Below are 16,430 nucleotides of genomic sequence, written 5' to 3'. Positions count from 1 at the left end.
GATGGTTTCGATCCATCGACCTCTGGGTTATGGGCCCAGCACGCTTCCGCTGCGCCACTCTGCTAATCATATAAACAGCTTCAGCTCCTGAAAGCTTACCTCTTGACAAGAAAGTACCAATTTGATTTTTTGTTCTTCAATGGAGGAAGAGTTTTACAAAAGATCTCCAGATGTTGGCCTTTTACACATATTTCAATAAATCATTTTTAGATCACTAATTTGATACAACTTTAGAGGGCTCTCTTTGGCGCAATCGGTTAGCGCGTTCGGCTGTTAACCGAAAGGTTGGTGGTTCAATCCCACCCAGGGACGTAATCGACTTTTTGGTCACATTTTGGAGAACTAGATGTTGACAAGTTAAAACATTAAATCACCTCTTGTGGTATAGTGTTCCTGATCTTAAGTCACAGAAGCTCCTGAAAGCTTCACTCTTCATCAGAAAGTACCAATGTTTCTCCTCTGTTCTTCAGTAGATAAAGAATCTTACAAAAGCTCTTTAAAATAATGACTATTAAATCTATGTCTAGGAATTTTTTTATGGTACTAACTTGAATCTAGTCTTATTTTGTTGACTTGGAACAATCAGTCAGCACATTTGGTTTCTATCTCAAAGGTTTGTGGTTTAATCCCACCAAGGGATATTTTTGACCTTGTGATCATATTTTGAAGAACCTTAGGTAGACAAGTTAAAACCACCTCTTGTTATGCAGTATAACACATAAAACCACCTCTTGTTATGCAGTATATCTAGACTTCTCTGATACAATTCCTCTTAAAAGTAGTTAATTAGGTAAGTTTTTAGGAAACCATTGAAGCACATTTTAGTGTTTGTACCAATGTGTTTCTTTGTTCTTTAATGGATGAACAGTTTTACTAAATCTCTTTTTTAACATAATAAAAAAGATAGAACTGAGCCAAAATATTAATCTCAGTTTTGTATTGGTTTAATCAACAAATAATTATAAAATAACAAAGATAGCAGAGGATGGTTTCGATCCATCGACCTCTGGGTTATGGGCCCAGCACGCTTCCGCTACGCCACTCTGCTAATCATATAAACAGCTTCAGCTCCTGAAAGCTTACCTCTTGACAAGAAAGTACCAATTTGATTTTTTGTTCTTCAATGGAGGAAGAGTTTTACAAAAGATCTCCAGATGTTGGCCTTTTACACATATTTCAATAAATCATTTTTAGATCACTAATTTGATACAACTTTAGAGGGGTCTCTGTGGCGCAATCGGTTAGCGCGTTCGGCTGTTAACCGAAAGGTTGGTGGTTCAATCCCACCCAGGGACGTAATCGACTTTTTGGTCACATTTTGGAGAACTAGATGTTGACAAGTTAAAACATTAAATCACCTCTTGTGGTATAGTGTTCCTGATCTTAAGTTACAGAAGCTCCTGAAAGCTTCACTCTTCATCAGAAAGTACCAATGTTTCTCCTCTGTTCTTCAGTAGATAAAGAATCTTACAAAATATCTTTAAAATAATGACTATTAAATCTATGTCTAGGAATTTTTTTATGGTACTAACTTGAATCTAGTCTTATTTTGTTGACTTGGAACAATCAGTCAGCACATTTGGTTTCTATCTCAAAGGTTTGTGGTTTAATCCCACCCAGGGATATTTTTGACCTTGTGATCATATTTTGAAGAACCTTAGGTAGACAAGTTAAAACAACCTCTTGTTATGCAGTATAACACATAAAACCACCTCTTGTTATTCAGTATATCTAGACTTCTCTGATACAATTCCTCTTAAAAGTAGTTAATTAGGTAAGTTTTTAGGAAACCATTGAAGCACATTTTAGTGTTTGTACCAATGTGTTTCTTTGTTCTTTAATGGATGAACAGTTTTACTAAATCTCTTTTTTAACATAATAAAAAAGATAGAACTGAGCCAAAATATTAATCTCAGTTTTGTATTGGTTTAATCAACAAATAATTATAAAATAACAAAGATAGCAGAGGATGGTTTCGATCCATCGACCTCTGGGTTATGGGCCCAGCACGCTTCCGCTGCGCCACTCTGCTAATCATATACACAGCTTCAGCTCCTGAAAGCTTACCTCTTGACAAGAAAGTACCAATTTGTTTTATTTTGTTCTTCAACGGAGGAAGAGTTTTACAAAAGATCTCCAGATGTTGGCATTTTACACATATTTCAATAAATCATTTTTAGATCACTAATTTGATACAACTTTAGAGGGGTCTCTGTGGCGCAATCGGTTAGCGCGTTCGGCTGTTACCGAAAGGTTGGTGGTTCAATCCCACCCAGGGACGTAATCGACTTTTTGGTCACATTTTGGAGAACTAGATGTTGACAAGTTAAAACATTAAATCACCTCTTGTGGTATAGTGTTCCTGATCTTAAGTCACAGAAGCTCCTGAAAGCTTCACTCTTCATCAGAAAGTACCAATGTTTCTCCTCTGTTCTTCAGTAGATAAAGAATCTTACAAAATATCTTTAAAATAATGACTATTAAATCTATGTCTAGGAATTTTTTTATGGTACTAACTTGAATCTAGTCTTATTTTGTTGACTTGGAACAATCAGTCAGCACATTTGGTTTCTATCTCAAAGGTTTGTGGTTTAATCCCACCCAGGGATATTTTTGACCTTGTGATCATATTTTGAAGAACCTTAGGTAGACAAGTTAAAACAACCTCTTGTTATGCAGTATAACACATAAAACCACCTCTTGTTATTCAGTATATCTAGACTTCTCTGATACAATTCCTCTTAAAAGTAGTTAATTAGGTAAGTTTTTAGGAAACCATTGAAGCACATTTTAGTGTTTGTACCAATGTGTTTCTTTGTTCTTTAATGGATGAACAGTTTTACTAAATCTCTTTTTTAACATAATAAAAAAGATAGAACTGAGCCAAAATATTAATCTCAGTTTTGTATTGGTTTAATCAACAAATAATTATAAAATAACAAAGATAGCAGAGGATGGTTTCGATCCATCGACCTCTGGGTTATGGGCCCAGCACGCTTCCGCTGCGCCACTCTGCTAATCATATACACAGCTTCAGCTCCTGAAAGCTTACCTCTTGACAAGAAAGTACCAATTTGTTTTATTTTGTTCTTCAACGGAGGAAGAGTTTTACAAAAGATCTCCAGATGTTGGCATTTTACACATATTTCAATAAATCATTTTTAGATCACTAATTTGATACAACTTTAGAGGGGTCTCTGTGGCGCAATCGGTTAGCGCGTTCGGCTGTTACCGAAAGGTTGGTGGTTCAATCCCACCCAGGGACGTAATTGACTTTTTGGTCACATTTTGGAGAACTAGATGTTGACAAGTTAAAACATTAAATCACCTCTTGTGGTATAGTGTTCCTGATCTTAAGTCACAGAAGCTCCTGAAAGCTTCACTCTTCATCAGAAAGTACCAATGTTTCTCCTCTGTTCTTCAGTAGATAAAGAATCTTACAAAAGCTCTTTAAAATAATGACTATTAAATCATGTCTAGGAATTTTTTTATGGTACTAACTTTAATCTAGTCTTATTTTGTTGACTTGGAACAATCAGTCAGCACATTTGGTTTCTATCTCAAAGGTTTGTGGTTTAATCCCACCCAGGGATATTTTTGACCTTGTGATCATATTTTGAAGAACCTTAGGTAGACAAGTTAAAACCACCTCTTGTTATGCAGTATAACACATAAAACCACCTCTTGTTATGCAGTATATCTAGACTTCTCTGATACAATTCCTCTTAAAAGTAGTTAATTAGGTAAGTTTTTAGGAAACCATTGAAGCACATTTTAGTGTTTGTACCAATGTGTTTCTTTGTTCTTTAATGGATGAACAGTTTTACTAAATCTCTTTTTTAACATAATAAAAAAGATAGAACTGAGCCAAAATATTAATCTCAGTTTTGTATTGGTTTAATCAACAAATAATTATAAAAAAACAAAGATAGCAGAGGATGGTTTCGATCCATCGACCTCTGGGTTATGGGCCCAGCACGCTTCCGCTACGCCACTCTGCTAATCATATAAACAGCTTCAGCTCCTGAAAGCTTACCTCTTGACAAGAAAGTACCAATTTGATTTTTTGTTCTTCAATGGAGGAAGAGTTTTACAAAAGATCTCCAGATGTTGGCCTTTTACACATATTTCAATAAATCATTTTTAGATCACTAATTTGATACAACTTTAGAGGGGTCTCTGTGGCGCAATCGGTTAGCGCGTTCGGCTGTTAACCGAAAGGTTGGTGGTTCAATCCCACCCAGGGACGTAATCGACTTTTTGGTCACATTTTGGAGAACTAGATGTTGACAAGTTAAAACATTAAATCACCTCTTGTGGTATAGTGTTCCTGATCTTAAGTTACAGAAGCTCCTGAAAGCTTCACTCTTCATCAGAAAGTACCAATGTTTCTCCTCTGTTCTTCAGTAGATAAAGAATCTTACAAAATATCTTTAAAATAATGACTATTAAATCTATGTCTAGGAATTTTTTTATGGTACTAACTTGAATCTAGTCTTATTTTGTTGACTTGGAACAATCAGTCAGCACATTTGGTTTCTATCTCAAAGGTTTGTGGTTTAATCCCACCAAGGGATATTTTTGACCTTGTGATCATATTTTGAAGAACCTTAGGTAGACAAGTTAAAACCACCTCTTGTTATGCAGTATAACACATAAAACCACCACTTGTTATGCAGTATATCTAGACTTCTCTGATACAATTCCTCTTAAAAGTAGTTAATTAGGTAAGTTTTTAGGAAACCATTGAAGCACATTTTAGTGTTTGTACCAATGTGTTTCTTTGTTCTTTAATGGATGAACAGTTTTACTAAATCTCTTTTTTAACATAATAAAAAAGATAGAACTGAGCCAAAATATTAATCTCAGTTTTGTATTGGTTTAATCAACAAATAATTATAAAAAAACAAAGATAGCAGAGGATGGTTTCGATCCATCAACCTCTGGGTTATGGGCCCAGCACGCTTCCGCTGCGCCACTCTGCTAATTATATACACAGCTTCAGCTCCTGAAAGCTTACCTCTTGACAAGAAAGTACCAATTTGTTTTTTTTTGTTCTTCAATGGAGGAAGAGTTTTACAAAAGATCTCCAGATGTTGGCCTTTTACACATATTTCAATAAATCATTTTTAGATCACTAATTTGATACAACTTTAGAGGGGTCTCTGTGGCGCAATCGGTTAGCGCGTTCGGCTGTTAACCGAAAGGTTGGTGGTTCAATCCCACCCAGGGACGTAATCGACTTTTTGGTCACATTTTGGAGAACTAGATGTTGACAAGTTAAAACATTAAATCACCTCTTGTGGTATAGTGTTCCTGATCTTAAGTCACAGAAGCTCCTGAAAGCTTCACTCTTCATCAGAAAGTACCAATGTTTCTCCTCTGTTCTTCAGTAGATAAAGAATCTTACAAAAGCTCTTTAAGATAATGACTATTAAATCTATGTCTAGGAATTTTTTTATGGTACTAACTTGAATCTAGTCTTATTTTGTTGACTTGGAACAATCAGTCAGCACATTTGGTTTCTATCTCAAAGGTTTGTGGTTTAATCCCACCCAGGGATATTTTTGACCTTGTGATCATATTTTGAAGAACCTTAGGTAGACAAGTTAAAACATAAAACCACCTCTTGTTATGCAGTATATCTAGACTTCTCTGATACAATTCCTCTTAAAAGTAGTTAATTAGGTAAGTTTTTAGGAAACCATTGAAGCACATTTTAGTGTTTGTACCAATGTGTTTCTTTGTTCTTTAATGGATGAACAGTTTTACTAAATCTCTTTTTTAACATAATAAAAAAGATAGAACTGAGCCAAAATATTAATCTCAGTTTTGTATTGGTTTAATCAACAAATAATTATAAAAAAAACAAAGATAGCAGAGGATGGTTTCGATCCATCGACCTCTGGGTTATGGGCCCAGCACGCTTCCGCTGCGCCACTCTGCTAATCATATACACAGCTTCAGCTCCTGAAAGCTTACCTCTTGACAAGAAAGTACCAATTTGTTTTTTTTTGTTCTTCAACGGAGGAAGAGTTTTACAAAAGATCTCCAGATGTTGGCATTTTACACATATTTCAATAAATCATTTTTAGATCACTAATTTGATACAACTTTAGAGGGGTCTCTGTGGCGCATTCGGCTGTTAACCGAAAGGTTGGTGGTTCAATCCCACCCAGGGACGTAATCGACTTTTTGGTCACATTTTGGAGAACTAGATGTTGACAAGTTAAAACATTAAATCACCTCTTGTGGTATAGTGTTCCTGATCTTAAGTCACAGAAGCTCCTGAAAGCTTCACTCTTCATCAGAAAGTACCAATGTTTCTCCTCTGTTCTTCAGTAGATAAAGAATCTTACAAAAGCTCTTTAAAATAATGACTATTAAATCTATGTCTAGGAATTTTTTTATGGTACTAACTTGAATCTAGTCTTATTTTGTTGACTTGGAACAATCAGTCAGCACATTTGGTTTCTATCTCAAAGGTTTGTGGTTTAATCCCATCAAGGGATATTTTTGACCTTGTGATCATATTTTGAAGAACCTTAGGTAGACAAGTTAAAACCACCTCTTGTTATGCAGTATAACACATAAAACCACCTCTTGTTATGCAGTATATCTAGACTTCTCTGATACAATTCCTCTTAAAAGTAGTTAATTAGGTAAGTTTTTAGGAAACCATTGACGCACATTTTAGTGTTTGTACCAATGTGTATCTTTGTTCTTTAATGGATGAACAGTTTTACTAAATCTCTTTTTTAACATAATAAAAAAGATAGAACTGAGCCAAAATATTAATCTCAGTTTTGTATTGGTTTAATCAACAAATAATTATAAAAAAAACAAAGATAGCAGAGGATGGTTTCGATCCATCGACCTCTGGGTTATGGGCCCAGCACGCTTCCGCTGTGCCACTCTGCTAATCATATACACAGCTTCAGCTCCTGAAAGCTTACCTCTTGACAAGAAAGTACCAATTTGTTTTTTTTGTTCTTCAACGGAGGAAGAGTTTTACAAAAGATCTCCAGATGTTGGCATTTTACACATATTTCAATAAATCATTTTTAGATCACTAATTTGATACAACTTTAGAGGGGTCTCTGTGGCGCAATCGGTTAGCGCGTTCGGCTGTTAACCGAAAGGTTGGTGGATCAATCCCACCCAGGGACGTAATCGACTTTTTGGTCACATTTTGGAGAACTAGATGTTGACAAGTTAAAACATTAAATCACCTCTTGTGGTATAGTGTTCCTGATCTTAAGTCACAGAAGCTCCTGAAAGCTTCAGTCTTCATCAGAAAGTACCAATGTTTCTCCTCTGTTCTTCAGTAGATAAAGAATCTTACAAAAGCTCTTTAAAATAATGACTATTAAATCTATGTCTAGGAATTTTTTTATGGTACTAACTTGAATCTAGTCTTATTTTGTTGACTTGGAACAATCAGTCAGCACATTTGGTTTCTATCTCAAAGGTTTGTGGTTTAATCCCACCCAGGGATATTTTTGACCTTGTGATCATATTTTGAAGAACCTTAGGTAGACAAGTTAAAACATAAAACCACCTCTTGTTATGCAGTATATCTAGACTTCTCTGATACAATTCCTCTTAAAAGTAGTTAATTAGGTAAGTTTTTAGGAAACCATTGAAGCACATTTTAGTGTTTGTACCAATGTGTTTCTTTGTTCTTTAATGGATGAACAGTTTTACTAAATTTCTTTTTTAACATAATAAAAAAGATAGAACTGAGCCAAAATATTAATCTCAGTTTTGTATTGGTTTAATCAACAAATAATTATAAAAAAACAAAGATAGCAGAGGATGGTTTCGATCCATCGACCTCTGGGTTATGGGCCCAGCACGCTTCCGCTGTGCCACTCTGCTAATCATATACACAGCTTCAGCTCCTGAAAGCTTACCTCTTGACAAGAAAGTACCAATTTGTTTTTTTTGTTCTTCAACGGAGGAAGAGTTTTACAAAAGATCTCCAGATGTTGGCATTTTACACATATTTCAATAAATCATTTTTAGATCACTAATTTGATACAACTTTAGAGGGGTCTCTGTGGCGCAATCGGTTAGCGCGTTCGGCTGTTAACCGAAAGGTTGGTGGATCAATCCCACCCAGGGACGTAATCGACTTTTTGGTCACATTTTGGAGAACTAGATGTTGACAAGTTAAAACATTAAATCACCTCTTGTGGTATAGTGTTCCTGATCTTAAGTCACAGAAGCTCCTGAAAGCTTCAGTCTTCATCAGAAAGTACCAATGTTTCTCCTCTGTTCTTCAGTAGATAAAGAATCTTACAAAAGCTCTTTAAAATAATGACTATTAAATCTATGTCTAGGAATTTTTTTATGGTACTAACTTGAATCTAGTCTTATTTTGTTGACTTGGAACAATCAGTCAGCACATTTGGTTTCTATCTCAAAGGTTTGTGGTTTAATCCCACCCAGGGATATTTTTGACCTTGTGATCATATTTTGAAGAACCTTAGGTAGACAAGTTAAAACATAAAACCACCTCTTGTTATGCAGTATATCTAGACTTCTCTGATACAATTCCTCTTAAAAGTAGTTAATTAGGTAAGTTTTTAGGAAACCATTGAAGCACATTTTAGTGTTTGTACCAATGTGTTTCTTTGTTCTTTAATGGATGAACAGTTTTACTAAATTTCTTTTTTAACATAATAAAAAAGATAGAACTGAGCCAAAATATTAATCTCAGTTTTGTATTGGTTTAATCAACAAATAATTATAAAAAAACAAAGATAGCAGAGGATGTTTTCGATCCATCGACCTCTGGGTTATGGGCCCAGCACGCTTCCGCTGCGCCACTCTGCTAACCATATAAACAGCTTCAGCTCCTGAAAGCTTACCTCTTGACAAGAAAGTACCAATTTGATTTTTTGTTCTTCAATGGAGGAAGAGTTTTACAAAAGATCTCCAGATGTTGGCCTTTTACACATATTTCAATAAATCATTTTTAGATCTCTAATGTGATACAACTTTAGAGGGGTCTCTGTGGCGCAATTGGTTAGCGCGTTCGGCTGTTAACCGAAAGGTTGGTGGTTCAATCCCACCCAGGGACGTAATCGACTTTTTGGTCACATTTTTGGTCACATTTAATTAAAAAATTAAATCACCTCTTGTGGTATAGTGTTCCTGATCTTAAGTCACAGAAGCTCCTGAAAGCTTCACTCTTCATCAGAAAGTACCAATGTTTCTCCTCTGTTCTTCAGTAGATAAAGAATCTTACAAAAGCTCTTTAAAATAATGACTATTAAATCTATGTCTAGGAATTTTTTTATGGTACTAACTTGAATCTAGTCTTATTTTGTTGACTTGGAACAATCAGTCAGCACATTTGGTTTCTATCTCAAAGGTTTGTGGTTTAATCCCACCCAGGGATATTTTTGACCTTGTGATCATATTTTGAAGAACCTTAGGTAGACAAGTTAAAACATAAAACCACCTCTTGTTATGCAGTATATCTAGACTTCTCTGATACAATTCCTCTTAAAAGTAGTTAATTAGGTAAGTTTTTAGGAAACCATTGAAGCACATTTTAGTGTTTGTACCAATGTGTTTCTTTGTTCTTTAATGGATGAACAGTTTTACTAAATCTCTTTTTTAACATAATAAAAAAGATAGAACTGAGCCAAAATATTAATCTCAGTTTTGTATTGGTTTAATCAACAAATAATTATAAAAAAACAAAGATAGCAGAGGATGTTTTCGATCCATCGACCTCTGGGTTATGGGCCCAGCACGCTTCCGCTGCGCCACTCTGCTAACCATATAAATAGCTTCAGCTCCTGAAAGCTTACCTCTTGACAAGAAAGTACCAATTTGATTTTTTGTTCTTCAATGGAGGAAGAGTTTTACAAAAGATCTCCAGATGTTGGCCTTTTACACATATTTCAATAAATCATTTTTAGATCACTAATTTGATACAACTTTAGAGGGGTCTCTGTGGCGCAATCGGTTAGCGCGTTCGGCTGTTAACCGAAAGGTTGGTGGTTCAATCCCACCCAGGGACGTAATCGACTTTTTGGTCACATTTTGGAGAACTAGATGTTGACAAGTTAAAAAATTAAATCACCTCTTGTGGTATAGTGTTCCTGATCTTAAGTCACAGAAGCTCCTGAAAGCTTCACTCTTCATCAGAAAGTACCAATGTTTCTCCTCTGTTCTTCAGTAGATAAAGAATCTTACAAAAGCTCTTTAAAATAATGACTATTAAATCTATGTCTAGGAATTTTTTTATGGTACTAACTTGAATCTAGTCTTGGGGGCGTGGCTTGGATCTTGAAGAGGAAGGATGCATGGCGGCTGAGCTCCGTGCTGAGGTCAGATCAAACAGCTTATACCGACCACCTCTTTGAAGTATCCTGCCCTTTTGAAACACCGGACGCCCTCCCGGTGTGCGGAGAGCAGAAGAAAGATCCTGACGCCTCCCTGGACTGCCAAGAATAGATCGCGACAGCGGCGGCCTATACACAGCCTGCTCCCACAGACGCAGCCGCTCCCCGCTCCCCGTTCCCTGCTTCATCTGGCGAGGCTGGATACTCACCAGAGACGGGTGAGAAGGCGCAACGGGCAGACCCCCGAGACTCCACGGCGAGGGGACCCTCCTGGATGTTGACTGGGGCTCCGGAACATTGAAGTGGGTCAGTGACGCAGCGCTCCTTCTTCCCACAGCGCCATCTTGAAAGGTGGGCTGATTAAACAATAACAGCATCCTATTGAGCATTAGCTTAATTTCTTAAGCTCAAACATATGGGAAGCCGCATATGCTGCATTACAGCTCTACCCTGAATGGGATATTGGGCAAACCCATATGTTATATATTTTTGTGGCATCTCTGAGGAGGCTAAGGACACACCACAGTGAGTACTGCAGTAATACTGCTCCTGCAACACCGTCATTATTTGCAAGTGCTGCACATGAAAAACTACTATATAGTCTTTTTTACATATGGTGAGCACTAGTGCACTGAATATTAATATAAGATAAGGCTGGCTACGAATCTCTGTTATTTACACTAGATAACTTTCAGCGAAACCTAGTGCTTGAAGTGCATATCCTACATTCCAGACCTGCTATTGCAGTATAACCTCTCTGAAAATTCTCTGAATCGGCTATGAAAATGATGTGATTCTATAATGTAGGACTATTTCAGAAGGACTTCCATGGTGCAGTGAAATAAACTTTCTAAAATGTAACCGTACATACTGGATTGAAAAATCTACCCTAAACTATGCTATCAATCATACTCGATCCTTAAGAAAAGTTATACTGCATTTGATGTATGTAGGAAAGACCACCACTGCCACCTTGAGGATTTAGTTGAAATAACATGATGTTTTTTTCCTTTTCTGCCGGAAGACTATCTTATATTGCAGTAAAAATTAAAGTGACTGTATATCTAAGTCCTGTAGCAGTGGAAAGTGTTATATCATCACCCTGTGCCTAATAACAAATTCTTAATCTGTCAAGCTGTCAACACAAAACAGAAATAGGTCACGGTCTCCCCGCAGACAAACACAGACGATGGATAAGACCCTGAACACCGCTTCAGGTTCAAAAGTAGCTCCTCAGCCTCAACGTCATGGTCAGCAAAAACGACGGGGAGATTATAGTTCAGCAAAGCCCGGCGAAGATCAAGCGGGCACTCCGGCCTCGAAAAAGCCGATCCAAGATGGCTCACTAGAATCTCCAGGTAACCATGAAAGTGTTTCTCTTAGCTCTTTGTCTTATACAGACTTGGTTAAAGCAATACACTCCATGGTATCCCCATTACTACAAAAGGCGGTTGTTGATATCTCAGATCGCATAGCATTGCTCTCAGTAAGAATGGCGGACGCTGAGACTCACATAAGTAGCAACACTGATAGTGTTACCGCATTGCAAGCCACTGTACGCACATTGCAACAGGACAACAAAAAACTTAGTGAAGCGATGACCAATATCGAAAATCGTCAAAGACGTAATAACTTGCGAATTGCCGGTTTACCGGAATCACTAAAGGGCCCAGCATTGGAACATTTTGCACAAAATACTTTGCCTAAACTGCTGCACATAGAAACACTATGTACGGACATTGTAATTGAACGTATTCACAGAATGGGGCACTTCCAAAACCGTGACCAAGAAAGGCCAAGGGTGGTCATTATGAAAGTCTTAAACTACCTCCACAAGCAGGCTATCTGGAATGCCTCTCGTAAGGTTAATCCCATTGTATGGGAAAAATACAACTTAAGGATTTTTCAAGACTTCTCGCCTGAGGTTTCCAGAGCAAGAAGGTCCTTTAGTGGTATCTGCTCTACATTGATTAAAGAAAAACGTCAATTTTATGTCATGTACCCAGCCCGATTACGAATTATTACAGCCAATGGCTACAAGGACTTTGACACTGCTAAAGCTGCAGAAGCATTTCTGGCGCAATCAAGCACAGGTGGTTCTTCTGGAGATATAACGGACCGTGATCCTCCGTGAACTGGTTTATAATTATAACTGGTATTGTTGTTAAAATTTTTTTTCCCAATTTACGCACTTAAGACAGAATTAGATATTAAGCTTATTAAGCTTATTTGGTAATATCCTCGAATGTTATTGAAAGGTGGTCAATATTAAGGTTAATGATGTTAGCATAAATGTGAAGTTATAGGTTGCATTATATTACATTAGGGTTTCTCTAGTTTGTCTATTACCTAAAGTATCGTTAGTTTAAGAAATCCAATAGATTCAGAATAGATAACTATAGTTTTGTTTCATCATGGAAGTTCTACTTCTAAAAAGCCCAGCTGGCTTTGTTCTTTAACTATGTTCTATGTTGGTGTTATATGTTTCGTTTTGTCCTCCCCCTTCCTTCATGTTTTTTCCGTGACCGAGGTGAGTACTTATTATCAGCTACCAGTTTTTTATACATATATTGTAATAAATGTCTCTATGTCTGGGCTCTTTAAATGTTAGAGGTATACATACCCCGGCTAAACGTCGGAAGTTATTGACGTACCTTACCAAACAAAATATTGAGATTGCATGTCTCCAGGAGACGCATCTTATACCACAGGAAGTAAAAAAATTAAATATGCTTGGATGGACAGTACTAGGTTCGGCATCTTTCAACAAAAAAGCACGAGGAGTGATTACACTAGCAAAAAAGAGCTTAGACATACAGATCAATTCAGAGGTCTCCGACCCTGAAGGTAGATACGTTATTCTTACTATAACTGTTCATGGTAAATCATTCACTATTTGTAATTTATATGCCCCAACACCCTATAAAAAATCCTTCTTTGTAGATATACTTTCCAAACTTCATACCTATGATTTATCTACAATGATTATATGTGGGGATCTCAACTTAGTGGTCTCAAATACTCTAGACAGATCACCTATCCCGAAGAGACACAAATCTTCTCCGAAAATAAATATCCCCTATTTAATGGAATCCCTTAAGCTAATAGATGTTTGGCGAGCTATAAATCCAACAGAAAAAGAATTTACGTGCTTGTCTTTAACACACTCCACCTGGTCAAGAATTGATTACATTCTTTTAGCAGAACCTATGTTCTCCAATGTTGCATCTGTCCGAATTCTCCCTCCAGTAATGTCGGACCATGGGCTTGTCGTAATGACATTAAATTTACCCCAAAAAGCAACAGCTAGACCGATGTGGCGATTTCCCTCCCATTTATCCCAATCACCAGAATTTAAGGATAAAATCTTTAAAACTTGGTCTGATTATTGTCTGAATAATGTTAACACCACCAGCCCCAATCCAAATCCCGCAATACAGTGGCAAGCAGCAAAAGCTGTACTTAGAGGGGAAATTGTTGGGTATATGGCCAGACTTAGGCGACAACAAAAACAATCTTATCTGGATCTTCAGGCAAAACTTACCGCCACTTTTGCTTCATTTAAACTTAGCCCATCCCTCCGTAATAGAGAAGAATACAAACTAGCTAAGCTACACTTTGAAGAGTACTTACAAATACAAGGAGACCGATATCTGTTTAATATTGACTCCAAATTTTATAAGTTTGGCAATAAAGTGGGTAAACTTTTAACCAATTTGCTCAGGGGACCTAGAACATCTAATACAATACACCCGCTGAAAATGGCGGATGGAACTATGACAAACTCAGATACACAGATAATGGAAGAACTGAAATCTTTCTATGAGGCCCTTTATACACCACCGGGTGCTCTCCCGGACGAGTTAACTGACGAAACCCCTGGTCCAAACATATCCTCCCCTCGCTATTCTCCTTTTTCTTGGGAATCTCAAGAATTACCCCAAGTCCCCAGCTCAGTAATCCAAACATTAGTAAACCCGGTAACGTTAGAAGAGGTGAGATGGGCAATAGGCCAGTTAAAGTTAGCAAAATCACCAGGACCTGACGGATACTCCAACGAGTTTTATAAAATAATGGGCGAAAAAATTTACAAACCCTTACAAGAATGTTTTAATCACATAATTAGCTCAGGACACTTACCGGCCCACTTCTCTGATGCCATCATCCGAGTTCTTCCTAAGCCAGGCCGCGATCTGAGACTACCTGCTTCATATCGCCCGATCTCTCTGCTCAATTGTGATTACAAAATATTTACTAAAATATTGGCAGAGAGATTGAAAGCGGTATTACCAGCAATCATACACACAGATCAGACGGGTTTCATCGCGGGCCGTCATGCAGTTGTAAATGTGCGCCGGGTGTTGGCCGCAGTGCAGGGGTCGAGGGCCTTGGCTGCCTCTGATGGACTGCCACATATGGTGCTGTCATTGGACGCGGAAAAGGCCTTCGACCTAGTGCTGTGGCCTCACCTTATACGCACATTAGAGAAATTTGGCTTCCCCCCAGCTTTTGTAAAAATCATTGAATCCCTCTACTCATCCCCTAAATCAACAGTAGCCTGTAATGGTATTTATTCACAACCCTTTAAACTAGGGAGAGGCACACGCCAAGGATGCCCCCTATCCCCACTCCTCTTTGATATAGCTATTGAACTATTAGCAGTAGCGATCAGAGCCTCTTCAGAAATACAGGGTATTAAAATAGGTAAAGAACATTTAAAAATAGCACTCTTTGCTGATGACACTTTGATTTTTATTTCTGATCCTACACATACTATCCCAGCAATTCTACAGCTGGTGGACTCGTTCGGGAGAGCATCTGGATATAAGATAAATTTGTCAAAGTCGGAGCTGTTACCACTGGGCAGCTTTGACCCAAATGTCCTGAAAGCTTTGAATGTTCCATTCGCTATTACGACATCACACTTTAAATACCTAGGTATAAACATAACTGCAGACTTGGGTAAATTATATGATTTGAATTATACAAAGGTAATTTCGGACATTTCTACAAAACTAGATTCTTGGGCTGAAATGCCACTATCCATGTTAGGTCGAATGGCTGTAATACAGTCGATAGTTTTCCCGAAACTTTTGTATCATATGCAAATGATACCGATAGCTTTAAAGAATCCGGATGTTTTGAAGATTGAGGCTATTTTTTCAAAGTTCTTGTGGCGTAAAAAACGCCCTAGGATAGCTAAACTCAAAATAAAGACCCCAAGGCTGGATGGAGGATTAGGTTTTCCGGACATTCAGACATATACTGCTGCTATATTCTTTAGGTATATCAATGATTGGTTGTTAAATAAGGCAATTTATACTGACAAGAATTTAGACAGAGCGATTTGCGCTCCATATGCCCCAGCAGCCCTGATACAAAGTAGTCGATCTGAGATACCTTCGAATATAAAAAATCATATTTTATTCAAAGACACATTTACAGTATGGTTTAATACTAACAAAAAATTACATAGAGATGTAAAAAGATCCTATTTCATTCCGTTGTGGGGAAACCCGTCTTTTAAACCGTCCATTGACAACCCATGGTTCAACATCTGGAGGCAAAAAGGCCTGGACACATCATACAAAGTCTTCGATCCAGGTGGAGGTGTCTCCTCTTTTCAAACATTAATGGAAAAATATGCAATCCCTACTAAAAATAGATTCATGTACTTTCAAGTCCGACATTTTGTGCAAAGTCAGGAAACACTAGGTCCTTTACCTTTAATAACTCCTATACTTTCCCAAGTGAAAACAATAGATTCACTACTAGTATACCTGATTTCACACCCATATAAATTACAATACTTATATAGAATCTTGATTAAGCATAATTCCTCACATAGTCCTCAATGGGATACATTGTTACACAAGTGGAAAATAGATATACCATCTTTGAGAACAATGGAAGATGGGTACTTATGTAGTATCTGGGCTGCCGATTTTTTGATTGTATGCCTTAAGTTAAGGCATACAATCAGATGCGATGCGATGCGATATCGCATCGCATCGCATCGCATCGCATCCGATATCGGATGCGATGACCCGATTTTTCCATAGGAAT

General features: G+C 37.4%; 7 non-coding genes across 7 annotated transcripts; all 7 read left to right on the top strand.

The window, feature by feature from the left end:
- The first annotated feature begins 1,222 nt into the window (after window positions 1-1,222).
- TRNAN-GUU (transfer RNA asparagine (anticodon GUU)) lies at window positions 1,223-1,296 on the top strand. Its single transcript has one exon. It is a non-coding gene; the product is annotated as a tRNA-Asn (tRNA).
- A 2,879-nt stretch (window positions 1,297-4,175) lies between these two features.
- On the top strand, window positions 4,176-4,249 carry TRNAN-GUU (transfer RNA asparagine (anticodon GUU)). The gene has a single exon. It is a non-coding gene; the product is annotated as a tRNA-Asn (tRNA).
- A 912-nt stretch (window positions 4,250-5,161) lies between these two features.
- On the top strand, window positions 5,162-5,235 carry TRNAN-GUU (transfer RNA asparagine (anticodon GUU)). The gene has a single exon. It is a non-coding gene; the product is annotated as a tRNA-Asn (tRNA).
- A 1,861-nt stretch (window positions 5,236-7,096) lies between these two features.
- On the top strand, window positions 7,097-7,170 carry TRNAN-GUU (transfer RNA asparagine (anticodon GUU)). The gene has a single exon. It is a non-coding gene; the product is annotated as a tRNA-Asn (tRNA).
- An 886-nt stretch (window positions 7,171-8,056) lies between these two features.
- On the top strand, window positions 8,057-8,130 carry TRNAN-GUU (transfer RNA asparagine (anticodon GUU)). The gene has a single exon. It is a non-coding gene; the product is annotated as a tRNA-Asn (tRNA).
- Window positions 8,131-9,015: 885 nt separating this feature from the next.
- Window positions 9,016-9,089, top strand: TRNAN-GUU (transfer RNA asparagine (anticodon GUU)). Its single transcript has one exon. It is a non-coding gene; the product is annotated as a tRNA-Asn (tRNA).
- Window positions 9,090-9,966: 877 nt separating this feature from the next.
- TRNAN-GUU (transfer RNA asparagine (anticodon GUU)) lies at window positions 9,967-10,040 on the top strand. Its single transcript has one exon. It is a non-coding gene; the product is annotated as a tRNA-Asn (tRNA).
- The last annotated feature ends 6,390 nt before the right edge of the window (window positions 10,041-16,430 follow it).

Source organism: Crinia signifera, chromosome 3 (assembly GCF_055691185.1).
Source record: "Crinia signifera chromosome 3, ASM5569118v1, whole genome shotgun sequence".
NCBI classification, from domain to species: domain Eukaryota; kingdom Metazoa; phylum Chordata; class Amphibia; order Anura; family Myobatrachidae; genus Crinia; species Crinia signifera.
Note: the sequence above shows the minus strand (reverse complement) of the source record. Positions and strands in the feature narration are given on the sequence as shown.